The 13,199-nt window shown below is 38.3% G+C and overlaps 1 long non-coding RNA gene across 3 annotated transcripts in view; it reads left to right on the forward strand.

Annotated features, from left to right (window-relative positions):
• Positions 1-13,199, forward strand: part of LOC141499694 (uncharacterized) — a 185,064-nt gene that overhangs the window by 165,021 nt on the left and 6,844 nt on the right. For all 3 annotated transcript variants that reach the window (XR_012471730.1, XR_012471729.1, XR_012471731.1), the window contains exons 3-4: positions 2,816-2,955; positions 10,450-10,495. This is a non-coding gene — a long non-coding RNA (uncharacterized LOC141499694). The remainder of the gene's footprint in view (positions 1-2,815; positions 2,956-10,449; positions 10,496-13,199) is intronic.

Genomic DNA, 13,199 nt, shown 5'->3' on the forward strand with positions numbered 1-13,199 from the left:
ACACCTTATGCTAGTGTCTCCCATGCTGTATAATCAGTTCTAAAGTTCTTAACAGAGACCTTTAGTGTGTCCCAGTATCACTTCTTCTGACTCACTTGTAGCACTTGCCCTGTGATGTTCTCCATAAAACAATCTTTTTGACAAGCATATTTCTGGCATTTCAACATTGTCCCTAGTCTAGTTACACTTTCTGTGGTAATGTTGGAATGCTCGTCAGTTTAGCTCAAGAAAGTACCAGAGTATCTGGGATCTTTGGAATCTTCCTAAGACAATTTAAATGGAAATGATTCAATTTCCTGACACATCATTGGTAGACTGTCCACATTTTGCAGGCTTTCAGCAACAAGGTCAGCAAATGGCTTTATAGAACTTCAGTTTGGTAGTTAGTCTAATATCTTTTCTCTCCCACACTTTCTTTTGGAATTTCACAAATACTGAGTTAGTTCTGGCAATGTGTGTATCAACCTCATTGTGGATGTGTACCCCCTTGGAAAGGACACTGCCAAGGTAAGTGAAATTGTCCACAATACTCAAAACTTTTCCATTTGCTGGAATTGATGGTTCCACATATGGATAGTGCGGTGCTGGCTAATGAGGCACTTGCGTTTTCTTGATGTTAATTGTTAGACCAAAATTAGCACAAACAGAAGAGATCCTTACTTTGTTGCAACTCAGTTTCAGAGACTGTCTTGAATGAACAATCATTTGCAAACAGAAGATCATGCACCAAAATGTTTTCCACATTGGTCTTGGCTTGTAGTTTTTTTCAAGTTGAAGAATTTGCCATCAGTGTGATAGCTGATATTGAGACCACATTCATCCTCAGTGAAGGTGTTGATTAAAAGACTAAAACATCATGCTAAAAAATTGGGGGGCAAGGGTATATTCTTGTTTTGCTCCACTGGTGATTGGGAAACATCAAGAGCATCATCCACTATATAGAACCTGGGCAAGCCTGCCATCATGAAATTGATGTACAGTGCCAATGAACTTTTCCGGGCAACCAAATTTTGACATAATTTTCCATAATTCCTCATGACCAATGGTTTCAAAGGTTTTGGTCAGATCTACAAATGTTGTATACAGATCTCTGTTCTGTCCCTAGGTTTTTCTTTGAGTTGTTGAGCAGCAAACACTATATTGACTGTTTCTCTACCCTTCCTAAAGCTACACTGGCCCTCAAGGAAGTGACCATCTTCCAGGTGAAGGATCAGCTTATTGAGGACACTAGAAAGAATCTTACCAGCAATGACTAAAAGAGATATACCCCTGTTATTGTCACAGGACATCTGTTCTCTTTACCTTTATAGAGATGGACAATGGAGGCCTCCTTGAATTCTTGGGGGATAATCTCTTTATGCCACATAATCTGGAAAATTTCAGTCAACTTTTAGATGCGCAATGGACCCATCCCCCAACTTGTAGATCTCGGCTGGAATACAATCAGAACCAGGCGCTTTGCCAGTTGAAAGGAGCCTAAAACCTCTTCTTCAGTTAGAACTTCAGTTAGGGACTGATTGACTTCAACTTGAGGTAAACATTCAATGGCTTCTGCATTGATTGATGATGGTTTGTTAAGAACACTTGGAAGAATTAAGTCCATCTCTCTTGGATCATGTCCCTATTTGTTGATCAATGTGGATCCATCAGCACTGAGGAGCAGAGATGCACCATAGATCTTGGTCCATAAATACCTTCATGGCATCATAATAGCACTTTGTCTTGTTATTATCTGCCTAAAGCTGAATTTCATCTGTCTTCTTATTGAGTCAAGAGTCTTGCATCACTCTAAGCTTTACTTATTCTTTACTTCTGATGGAATTAAAAGCCGCCTTCTTAGAAATGGATACTAGATATCCTGCTGGTAAACCCTGAGGAAACCTCATTTTTCATTTAGCACCTTCTGTAGTTCCCCATTATTTTCATCAAACCATTCTTAATGTTTGTGAGTCTTCTTACTCAAACGAACAAATGCAGTGCTATATACCATATCTTTGAAAACTGCCCACTATTTTTCTGCTCCTCTGTTACCAACTGTGTTGGCTCAGTTTTCCCTTCAAGGTAGCAACAAACTCTTCTCGCTCAGACATGCTTTCTAATCTCTTGGCATTAATTTTTCTAGCAGTCATTTTGCCTGTGATTGAATGTGAATATTTAATTTGGAGAGGATGAGTCTGTGATGAGTCCAGCACTCTTCACCACACATTACTTTTGTCATTCTCATATCCTTTCTGTCTCTTCTTCTTATAATCACATTGTCTATTGGATTCCAGTGTTTGCTATGAGGTTATATCTGGGAAGTTTTATTGCTTTTTGGCAAATGGAAAACAGTGTTTTTGATGAGATCATGGGATGAGCAAGTCTTCAGTAGTAGGTAACCATTACTGTTGCTGTTCTCTGCCATGTCTGGTAGGCAGAGCCTACTCTAGCATTAAAGTCACCCAAAATTGTAAACTTATCCTCTTTTGGTACAAAAGAGACCAGGTCTTCATAAAATTTTTCTTTGACTTCATCAGGGTTCATCATGGTGGGAGCATAGGCACTAATTAGTGGCATGGAATTTTTCTAGAAGTGAAAAATCTCATTGCCATGGGTCCTTTTGATAGGCATTCAAGAATGTTGACTAGGTTAGTTTTGATTGTCCAACCTAACCCAGATTCACAGAGCTCCCCTTCACCTCATCTACTCCAGAAAAATGTGTATCCAGCTCCAACTTCAATTTGCTGACCTTTGTTTAACTATCTTGTTTCATTCAGGGCTGCTATTTGGATATACCTGCTGAGTTCTCTTACAAGAAGAGCTGTTTGTCTTTCAGGTCTATTGTATACTGTGTTGTCTATAAGTATGTGTATGCTGTAAGCACTGATAGTGAATGGCATCTTCTTTGAAGATTTTTTTGGTGTATCAACTGCACTGTGGGATCTCTGCCTGCCACCGTAATCAGGCCAGAATTAGGTAAGTAGACAATATTTTTATTTTTTATATTTTTTATTCTCATTTTGTACAAATGTTTTTTTACATTAATAAAATAAAATATTGTTGTTTTCAAATAAACAAAATACCCCTCCTCCCTCATGAATATAGATAGACTTGCTTGGGTGAAAAAAGTAAAGGGGAGAGAAAAAAATTAAAATAAAAAAAATAATAGTAATAATTGTAGGTATGGCCAGGTGGCGCAATGGACGAAGCACCAGCCCTGGAGCCACGAGCACCCGAGTCCATATCCAGCCTCGTAAACCCAACAATCACCCAGCCGTGTGACATGCAAGCCACCCAATCCCCACTGCCCTGCACAAAACCAAAAAAAAGAAAGGGAAAAAAAAGACCCAAAATAAAATAAAATAGTAATAATAGTAGGGGTGGCTGGGTGGCAGACAGAGCATTGGCCCTTGAGCCAGGAGCACCTGGGTCCAAATCCGGCCCCAGACACCCAAAGATCACCCTGCTATGTGGCCCCAGGCAGGCCATCCAGCCCCACTTGCCCTGCACCCTCCCCCAAATAATAATAACAAAAAATGTGCTTGAGTCTTTGTTCCAACACCAACAACTCTGTCGTGGGTGGATCTCATTCTTCATGATAAGTCCATCACAAAAGTTATTTCCATATTTTTCCAATGTTGCCATTGCTGATCGCAACTCCCTCCTTTCTTATTTCTCCACTACCATGTACTCTATTTTCTCCTTTCACTCTGACTCTGCTTTAGGGTTGCTGAGTGGCGCAGCAGACAGATCCCTGGTCCTGGGGCCAAGAAGCCCTGAGCCCCCATACCACTCCTTAGGCCCAGCATCCACCTGGCCCTATGGTCCTGGGCAGGTCTTCCAATCCCAGCCCCTTGCAAGAAGTAAGAAAGAAAATGTGTTATATCTGGCCACTCTCCCCCCATGGTCCATCCTCTCCTTTATTCACATCCCCACCCCTTCCCCCTGCTTTCCCTTCCTTCTTACTCCAGATGTCTATACCCCATTGAGTATATATGCTGTTTCCTCTCCTAGCCATCTCTGATGAGAGCAAAGATTCCCTCATTCCCCCTTGCCTCCCCACTTCCATATCATTGCAATAGCTCATTGTAATAAAAAAAATCTTATGTGAAATATCTTGGACTATTCCCCCTCTACTTTTTCTTTCTCCCATTCCATTTCCCTTTTTTTCTATTGACTCCATTTTTACACCATATTTTATCTTCAAATTCAGCTTTCTCCTGTGCTTCAACTATAAAAGCTCTCTCTACCTGCTCTATTAACTGAGAAGGTTCATATGAGTATTATCAGTGTCATTTTTCTATGCAGGAATACATGCAGTTCATCCTCATTAAGTTGCTCATATTTCCCCCCTCTCCTCCAATCTCCATGCTTCACCTGAGTCCTGTATCTGAAGATCAAACCTTCTGTTCAGCTCTGGTCATTCCAAAAGAAACATTTGAAATTCCCCTGGTTCATTGAAAGTCCATCTTTTTCCCTGGAAGAGGGCATTCAGCCTTGCTGGGTAGTTCATTCTTGGCTGCATTCTAAGCTCTTTTGTCTTCCGGTATATTGTATTCCAAGCCCTACGAGCTTCCAATGTAGCTGCTGCTAAGTCCTGTGTGATCCTGACTGCAGCTCCACGATATTTGAACTGTGTCCTTCTGGCTGCTTGTAATATTTTCTCTTTGACTTGGGAGTTCTGGAAATTGGCTACAATATTCCTAGGGGTTGGTTTTTTTGGCATCTCTTTCTCTGGGGGATGGGTGGATTCTCTCCATTTCTATTTTGCCCTCTGCTTCTAGAATATCAGGGCAATTTTCCTGTAGTAATTCTTTGAAAATGATGTCAAGGCTCTTTTCTTGATCATGACTTTCAGGTATTCCAATAATTTTTAAATTATCTTTCCTAAGTCTGTTTTCCATATCAGTTGTTTTTTCAATGAGATATTTCACATTTTCTTCTAATTTTTCATTTTTTTGGTTTTGAAGCATTGATTCCTGATTTCTGGTAAATTCATCAATCTCCCTGAATTCTATTCTTTGTCTGAAGAATTTGTTCTCCTCAGAGAGTTTTCTTATCTCTTTTTCCACATGGCCAATTTTGCTTTTTAAAACATTCTTCTCCTCAATAACTTTTTGAACTGTTTTATCCATTTGACCTAAGCTGGTTTTTAGCATGCTATTTTCTTCAGCATTTTTTTGGATTTCCTTGACTAAGCTGCTGACTTCATTTTCATGTTTTTCCTGCATCTCTCTCCTTTCTTTTCCCAGTTTTTCTTCCAACTCCCTCATTTGATTTTCAAAGTCTTTTTTGAGCTCTGTCATAGCCTGAGCCCAATTTCTGTTTTTCTTGGAGTCTTTAGATGAAGGAGCTTGTGCTTGCTCATCTTCAGACTGAGGATTTTGATCCTTCTTGGGCTCATTTGCAAAATATTTCTCAATAGTCTTCCTTTTGTTTCTTTGCTTGCTCATTTTCACAGCCTGGGCCTGGTTTGGGGGTGCTTCCTGAGCTTTTGGGGCACTCCCACAGGGGTTTCAGTGTGTGAGGCTCTGTCCTCCCTCCTGATCTGTGAATGACTATAAGCACCTCCCTCTGCCACAGGGCCGAGGTGGGGGGGGGCCCTGCTGTTCTATGGGGGGGCCTAGACTGGGATCAGGATCTGAATGTGGTCAGAGCCCCAGAGTCCTGTTCCAGAGGCAGAGGACAGAGCTCTGCAGTCTCTCTTCACTACCCTCCCTCAGCTCAATGGGTTCATGCCCTGGGGGCTCCTGCTTACCAGCTCTGCCTGCTTCTGTTTCCTGGATCAGGACTGGGGAAAGACCATGCTGTTTGCTGTGTGCCCTGAGGGCTGGGCTCTATGTGCTTGCTCTGGCAGAGGTCCCCCACTTTGTGCCTGGTGCTCCTCGAGGTACAGCTCAGGAGACTGCCCCACTGCTGTGAGCTGAGACTCCCAGCGCCCTGGGGCTGCCTCCGGCAGGCTGAAGTTCTTTTGCTCTGGTGGGCCACTCCTCCGATCCTGGGGAGCAGAGCCTTTCTGCTCTTTTCCAGGTTACCTTGAGTAGGAGAACTGTCTCACCGGGTCCCTCTGTGGTTTCTGTCTCTCGAAAGTTTAGTTAGAGTCCTTAGCTGATGAATTTTATCAGAGAGCTCCTAAGACTGGATCCCTTCTTGTAGCCATCTTGGCTCCGCCCCGTAAGTAGACAATATTTAAAGCACACTTTCTAGTTCCTTCCTCACATCAGGAGGTGAACACTGAGATCCTTAAAAGAACTGCTCAACCACCCAGGAAGCCACTAAATTTCATTGCTGTTTTCAGTGGGGAAACCACCCTATGGCCTGGGTTGCCTGTGTGCAGAGTTGTGACTGCAGCTCCCAAAGTATCTGCACCTGTTGCTTCATCAATTGCATTTCATCACAGGACTTTGAGGAATGGTTAAATATGGGTGCATAAATTTATACATGCATAAATTGTATTTAAGTGAGGTAGAGTTGCATGAAGTCATCCACCTTACTTTGTCTTCCAACATGATCATGATCCAGCATGGCAAGACAGAGTTAAGACAACTGCTGATGATTGTAGAAGCAGTGTATGACCTTGGTGTCTTCAATGTCTAACCAAACTAAGTACCTACTTCACAGAGACTACTTCAGCTGTCTTTGTGGCCATTGGAACAATGTGTTCTCATTCACCTATTCCACCACATGCTTGGGGTAGATGGCCCCACAACTTACCTATGAATTTAACTGGCATTAAATTAACATAGTTATATTCAAATAAAAAATGCAGTCAAGATCAGAAGGAAGCAGAAAAATTGACATAAAAATTTATATATATATATGATTATTTATCCAAAGATTGAATATCTCAAACATATAAAGATCTTTGTAAAAACTATATGAATATGAGTGAATGTTCAATTGATAAATGATAAGTGGTTTTTCAGTGATGAAATCAAATCAATTTATAGTCATATGAAAAAAATGCTCTAAATCATTCCTGTTTGGAGAAATGAAAATTAAAATAACCCTTTATCATTATGATAGAACAGTAGTGTTAATCACATTCATATGCTATAACTTGTTCAGTCATTTTCCAATTGAGGGCTTCCCTTCACTTTTACCCCAACACAAAAATTGACCTTTTCTTTTTTCCCTCTATACTATTTTACATGGTGATCTCATTTTCCCCATTATTCAATTATTATCTCAATGCAGATGATCTTCTGGGAAGCTAGGTGCTATAGTGAATAGACTGTTAGACTTGTAATTCATCTCAGCTACAATCCCTTCTTCTATAAAAAGACTTTTTTGAATCTCTTTAATGCTTATTGACTGACAAATATTTTCCCTAAGGTCACACATTTACTGAGCAGCAGAACTAGGAATCTAAAATAGCTTTTTCTTGCTCAAAGTCTTGTGCTCTTTTTTAAAATTATGAATACTTCCTGACAGTTTGAACACTACTATAAAAATATGAGATAATTGAAATGAAAAATTTCTGAGGTGAGAACTCAGAAGATCAATGTAATGCAGTGAGGGCATAATGTATTGACAGTCAAAACAGCATAATACCTGCTCACTTTTAATTCTAGAGTCCTTAAAATGATGAAATCTTAGAACTGAAAGAGAACTGCAAGCAGCAGTGTTGCATATTTCATAGCATATTAGAACTGGGCAGTTTGGAGGCCCAATGGGATGAGCCCTAGGCTTGGAATAAGGAAGACTCATCTTTGTGAGTTCAAATCTGATCTCAGAAAGAGCTTTTTGGATAGAAAGGAACATTCAAGCTCTCTGCATGACACAGATTAGCTATGGAACCAAAGGCATATAACTTAATCCTCAGCATCTGAAGTCTGTTTCTGAAGATTACTAATTTACTAAGAGTTACTATTCTGCAGGAATGGAAGTTTCCTCATCAATAAAATTGAAGACCCATAATTAAAATAAATATTAAACAATTAAAAAAGAATTAAAGAGGCCTGTTGGTAGAATGGACAGAAAGGAAATGGAATTTAGTATGCATATCAAACACCTTGGAAAAAAACTTTTAATTTGAATTTTAGTTTCCTCATTCATAATATGGGGATGATCCATCTTGTTTTGACTTTCATAGGGGGTCAAATGAGGTTTCTTCTCGGTGTTTTAAAAGTACTAATGAATGTGAGAATTGCACTGTTAATTCTTTCTTTTTTTGTACTCAGTACTTGCTTTTATCTTAAAGCATACATTTACTCTATCACTCAGTGTCTATTAGTGAAGAGAGAATATCAGTACTCACATTCAACATCTTTATGAAGCATTTTCATTTTTCTAGTTCTACCTGTTCCCTTAAAATGCTTTAAAGAACATACTTTTCTTGCCTGTCCTCTCTTCCATATCAACTAAAGGCTCATCTTTTTGGAAGTGTTCTTGACTGGAATGTTTTTTGATTCTAGCATTTAGAAATTTGACAATTTCCTTCTGCCTTCCTAACATGTCATATTAGCAATTTGATGTCCTTCCAGCTAAAACATTCATTTGTACTTTCTCTAACTCTGCTACCTTTTCAGTCTTTATGATTCTCTTCTCTCTGCTAATCAGAATCTGTATACAATAGAGACTGAATATCATTATGTTTGTATAATATCATCCTCCAAACAGTGGGAAAGTATTGAGATTATATCTCTAATTCTTAAATAGCCCCTTTGAAACTGTTACTATTGAGAACTGTTACTATTAGCAATCTGAATTTTATTTAAAGCATAATTGTTGGGGCCATCACTATATTCCTATTATATTAGGCTCTCTCTTTCCACAGTGAAAATGAAAAGTAGTCATTCCCCTGCCCTACTGATCCCAATACCACAAAATATTAGACATTCTACCATCAAGTCTTTTGGCTTTACAGATTAAACGTTCTTGTTAATATGCACATGTTGTCTGGGAGCGAGATAGATTATGATAGAGTACAAAGTACACTGATAGGGAAAGCTATGTCAGAATAGAAAGAGCAGCAAGGTGACTCAATGGATAGAATATTAGATATGGATTCAGGAAAACTTGAGTTCAAATCCAGCTTTGGATAATCATTACCTTCATCCCTACTTAATAGTTAAGTGACTTGCTTTTAATGAATTGATCTTAATAAGATACTTAATTTCTGTATGCCTCAGTTTCCTTAATTATAAAATAATAATAATAATAACAATAATAATAATAATAGCTCTTACCCAGGGTGATTTTGAGAGTTAAATGTGATCATATTTTTATTTATTCATTTTTATAGATTTATGTATTTATTTGAACAACTTCATGTCAAACTAGTTTTCAGAATTCACTTTTTGTAAAGTTTTGAATTCCACATTTTTTCCCTCTCTCCTTTCCCTCTTTCCCTCCCATTGATAGCAAGAAATTTAAAATGATTCAAACTATGTTGAATATATTTCCATATTAATCATGTTGTGAAATAATCAGAATAAAAGGGGGAAAACAACGAGAGAAAAAACCATAAAAGATAAAACAAATTAATGAAAATTGAAAATAGTAAGTTTGGTTTTGCATTCAGACTCCAGAGTCTTCTCTGGATATGGATGGTATTTTCCATGTGGTCATATTTTCAAAGTGCGTAATAAAATACAATACAATCTGTTTCTTTCCCTCCTGGGAATTCTGAGAACTGGGTTCTAATCATTGATTTGATACTACTGTACTCTATTATTGGGATTTAGAAAATTGATAGTGTTGGACTATATCAGGGATGGGGAATCTTTTTTCTGCCAAGGGCCATTTGGATATTTATAATTTGATAATTGATCATTTAACAACTTAAAAGTTAGTCTTCTATATTTAGTTAAACTTTTAAATAATTCACCCCTAAAACACTCCTAGATTTGTTGAATTTTGAGTTCTGCCTGTGGCTGCTGTGGCAATGTCAGACCAAATGGTCTTGCCATTGGTCCAATGTTTTCTACCCCTGGAAAACAGGATCCATGAAGATGTGCATAAAAGGATGAAATCATAGGACTTGAGTTCAAATTCCAATTCTTGTGATTAATGCTTTTATGAATATGGCCAATATTTTCTCATCGGAAAAAGGAGACAGTCTACAGTCCCTGATGTCTCTTTTAGTTCTAACTTTATGCTCTTAAGGGTTGGCAGAATCTGGAAGAACTGATTTCAAATCCAGCCTCAGGCACTGACTAGCTGTGTGATCCAAACAGTCAATAAATATTTAATAAGGTCTTATTCTCTACCAGGCCCTATGTTAAGTTCTAGGGATACAAAAAGAATAAAAACAACAATTCCTGCCTCAAGGAACCTACCACTCCCCCCCCAATTAATAAGTCATTAACCTCTGCCTGGGTTGCCTCATTCATAAAATCAGGGTAATAACAGCACCTACTTCCTAAGATTATTGTGAACAGCCAATAATTTTATTTGTAAATCACTTAACATAGTGTTTGACACAGAGCAGGAGATTAATAAATGTTTGTTTCCTTTCCTTTATAGCTGCTGTGCATCTGTCACACTCTCAATTGTCACTGATGTGCCTAAGGTAATCAAGTCTACTTTCTCAGAAGATGTTATCAAAGATGTAGCTTTCCCTGAACTTGTGATAAAGACCTCATAACGTAGTCCTCTTCTGGCTAGTGTAAAATGTACCTACAGTGAATGGTTCAAGCAAATACATAAGGATATAAGGGAATAATTTAATTTGGGAAATCCACTCAGTTAATTGGTCTCCCAAGGAACATTTATTCTAGACTATCACTTAGTTCTCTTGTCCCATCTTCTGTCATTGTCATCAATACTTCAAGCATAATAGGAGAGCCTGGTTAGGCAAAAGCAGCCCACAGACCATCTCACAAGTAACCTCAGGGTAGAAAACAGGTTTATGGTCTCATCACTGTCAATGGTACCACTTGCTGGTGTTTTCCTGTCAGTAAAAAAAAATAGTCAATGTATTCATTTATTAAATGTCTACTATTTGCCAGACACTGATTGAAACATAGGGATTATAAAAAGAGGCAAAAATCAAGTCCCTGATTTTGAGAAACCATCAATCTAAAAAGAGAAACAACAAGCAAACAAAAGAATTAGAAACACCTTATCTTTAACTTTAATAGGAAATACCTAACTGCCTTGTATCCTTAATTAAGTTAATACTGCAAATATTATTATTCTCATTCTGCAGTTGAGGAAATTAAAATGACTCCCTCTACTATACTTCTAAATGTCAGAAGCTAGCTTTGAGCTCAAGTCACTCAACTCTTCAATCCAGAGCTCTTCTGACTACGCCACACCACGCCACTCTTGGGGTCTCAAGGCAAAGTGGGGTGAGAAGGGAAGAAATGAGATAGGGAAGAGATGAAATGAGTTTCAGTCATTGGGAGAATATTCTGTGTGAACTGCTCTCTAGTTCAGAGACCCTTCTGATAGAGCCTACCCCCAATTGTTGATAATCACCTCCTTGAACAGAAGTACATGAGGGTTACTCCCCCTCCTTTTCAGCTGCAATTTATCACTGAACTCAATGGTACAGTTACAGAGAGTTGGTACCAGACGCAGTATCAATCCCTACTGTATTTTTAGTTATTCATTGTGATGTAAATTAAACTAATTGCAAACTATACATTAGAGACAAATAAGCACATACCAAAGGAAATAGCATGTATTTAGATCATTATTATTTTTGTCTTTCTTTTGACTCCCAGATTTCTTTGCTCCCTGAACTTGTTTTTGAACTCCTATCCACTTCCCCTGGCATGGAAGTGGCTGCTCCCAAGTGAATATTTACTGAATCTGTATATTTAGTTGGTGTCAGAGAGCTCACCAACTATCATAACTTTATCCTTTCATTCTGAAAGTAGAGATTGGGGTTTTATAAAGTGGTGATTAGTCAGCCAAAGATTATATCCCTGTTTTGCAGGGGAAGTCATCACATCATGTTCTTTAGTAGTAAGTCAGCAAGAAGATTCCATGTATGGGGGGAACAGATAAGACAGGAGGAGCAGGAATAAATGAGAGCCATAAAGCCCCACCACCTGACAAGGTTTTAGGACTAGATTGACAGTTCAGAGAATAAAGAATTCTGTTTATTTCCTGGGCTATTGGAATGCTTGTCTCACTCACCTGAACTGCTAATTGCCCAGATGCTTTTGCTACCATTCTCTCATCAGGTGTTCTCACTGAAGTCCTTGACAGACATGCCCATCATTTCTATGGCACTGTCACCGACTTCACTTGGAGCTCTCTTTGTATGGTGGAGATAGGTGACAGGAGACCTGGGAGCCCTATTTGCTTCCCCCTAAGCAGAGGGATCACTTCTCTGTGTAAGTGGTTATTTCTGGACTCAGCAATTGAATATTTAGTTTTCTTTCCTGACTGAGGAGAATACTGTTCAGTATATGACTACTTATTTCACTTCTTCACATTAAGCCTGGCAAATCCTGCTATATTTCCAGACTCTGGGAAGATGATAGGGGAAAAAATAATCACCATTACTAACATGAGTATATACTATGACAAAACTCATGTCCAAGCTCATTACCATGACCGGGTAGCCATCACTACAATCATCACTGCTCCTCAACATCTCCATCAGCATCACTTTCATCATTATTATTGACCCATACCCATTCTTACACTCACTCTCTTACAATCACCATTACAGTAGCCAACAGATCATAATCATTTATCAATGGCCTTCACAATTGCAATAAATACCATAGTCATTGCTTTCATTATCATCATTGTTGACACTGTCATCTCCTATTATACCAAGAACCAAGCAGTGATGGATATTTTATTAGTGCTTTTCTAACCATTTGCCTACCCACAGTAATCCAATGAAATGTGTGCTGTCCTTAGAGGCATATGTTGAAACAGATGAATCTAGAGTTGAATAGAGGGAAAATATTCACAAATAAAATACAGAATTCTTTTTTATTTACAAATATAGGATGGTGGGCATTTTATATTTTAAAAAATTAATGTGTCTTGTTTTTGTATAATTTCCAGATATAGCTCACTCAGAGAATCAAACTATCACATTTGCTAATTCAATTATTTAAAAAAAATAAGCATTTGTTTTTGAATCTTCTGCTAATCCACTGGAAAAAAATAAAAAACCCCACCAAAGCAAATATGCAAAGTTGAGCAAAACAAATTTCCTCTTGAGCTATATCTAATATTAAATGTCTCATTTTGCAAATTTTATCATAAATGAATATAATTCTTTGCTGCTGTGCCAAAGGAAA

This window comes from Macrotis lagotis, chromosome X, assembly GCF_037893015.1.
Source record: "Macrotis lagotis isolate mMagLag1 chromosome X, bilby.v1.9.chrom.fasta, whole genome shotgun sequence".
In the NCBI taxonomy this organism is placed as follows: Eukaryota; Metazoa; Chordata; class Mammalia; order Peramelemorphia; family Peramelidae; genus Macrotis; species Macrotis lagotis.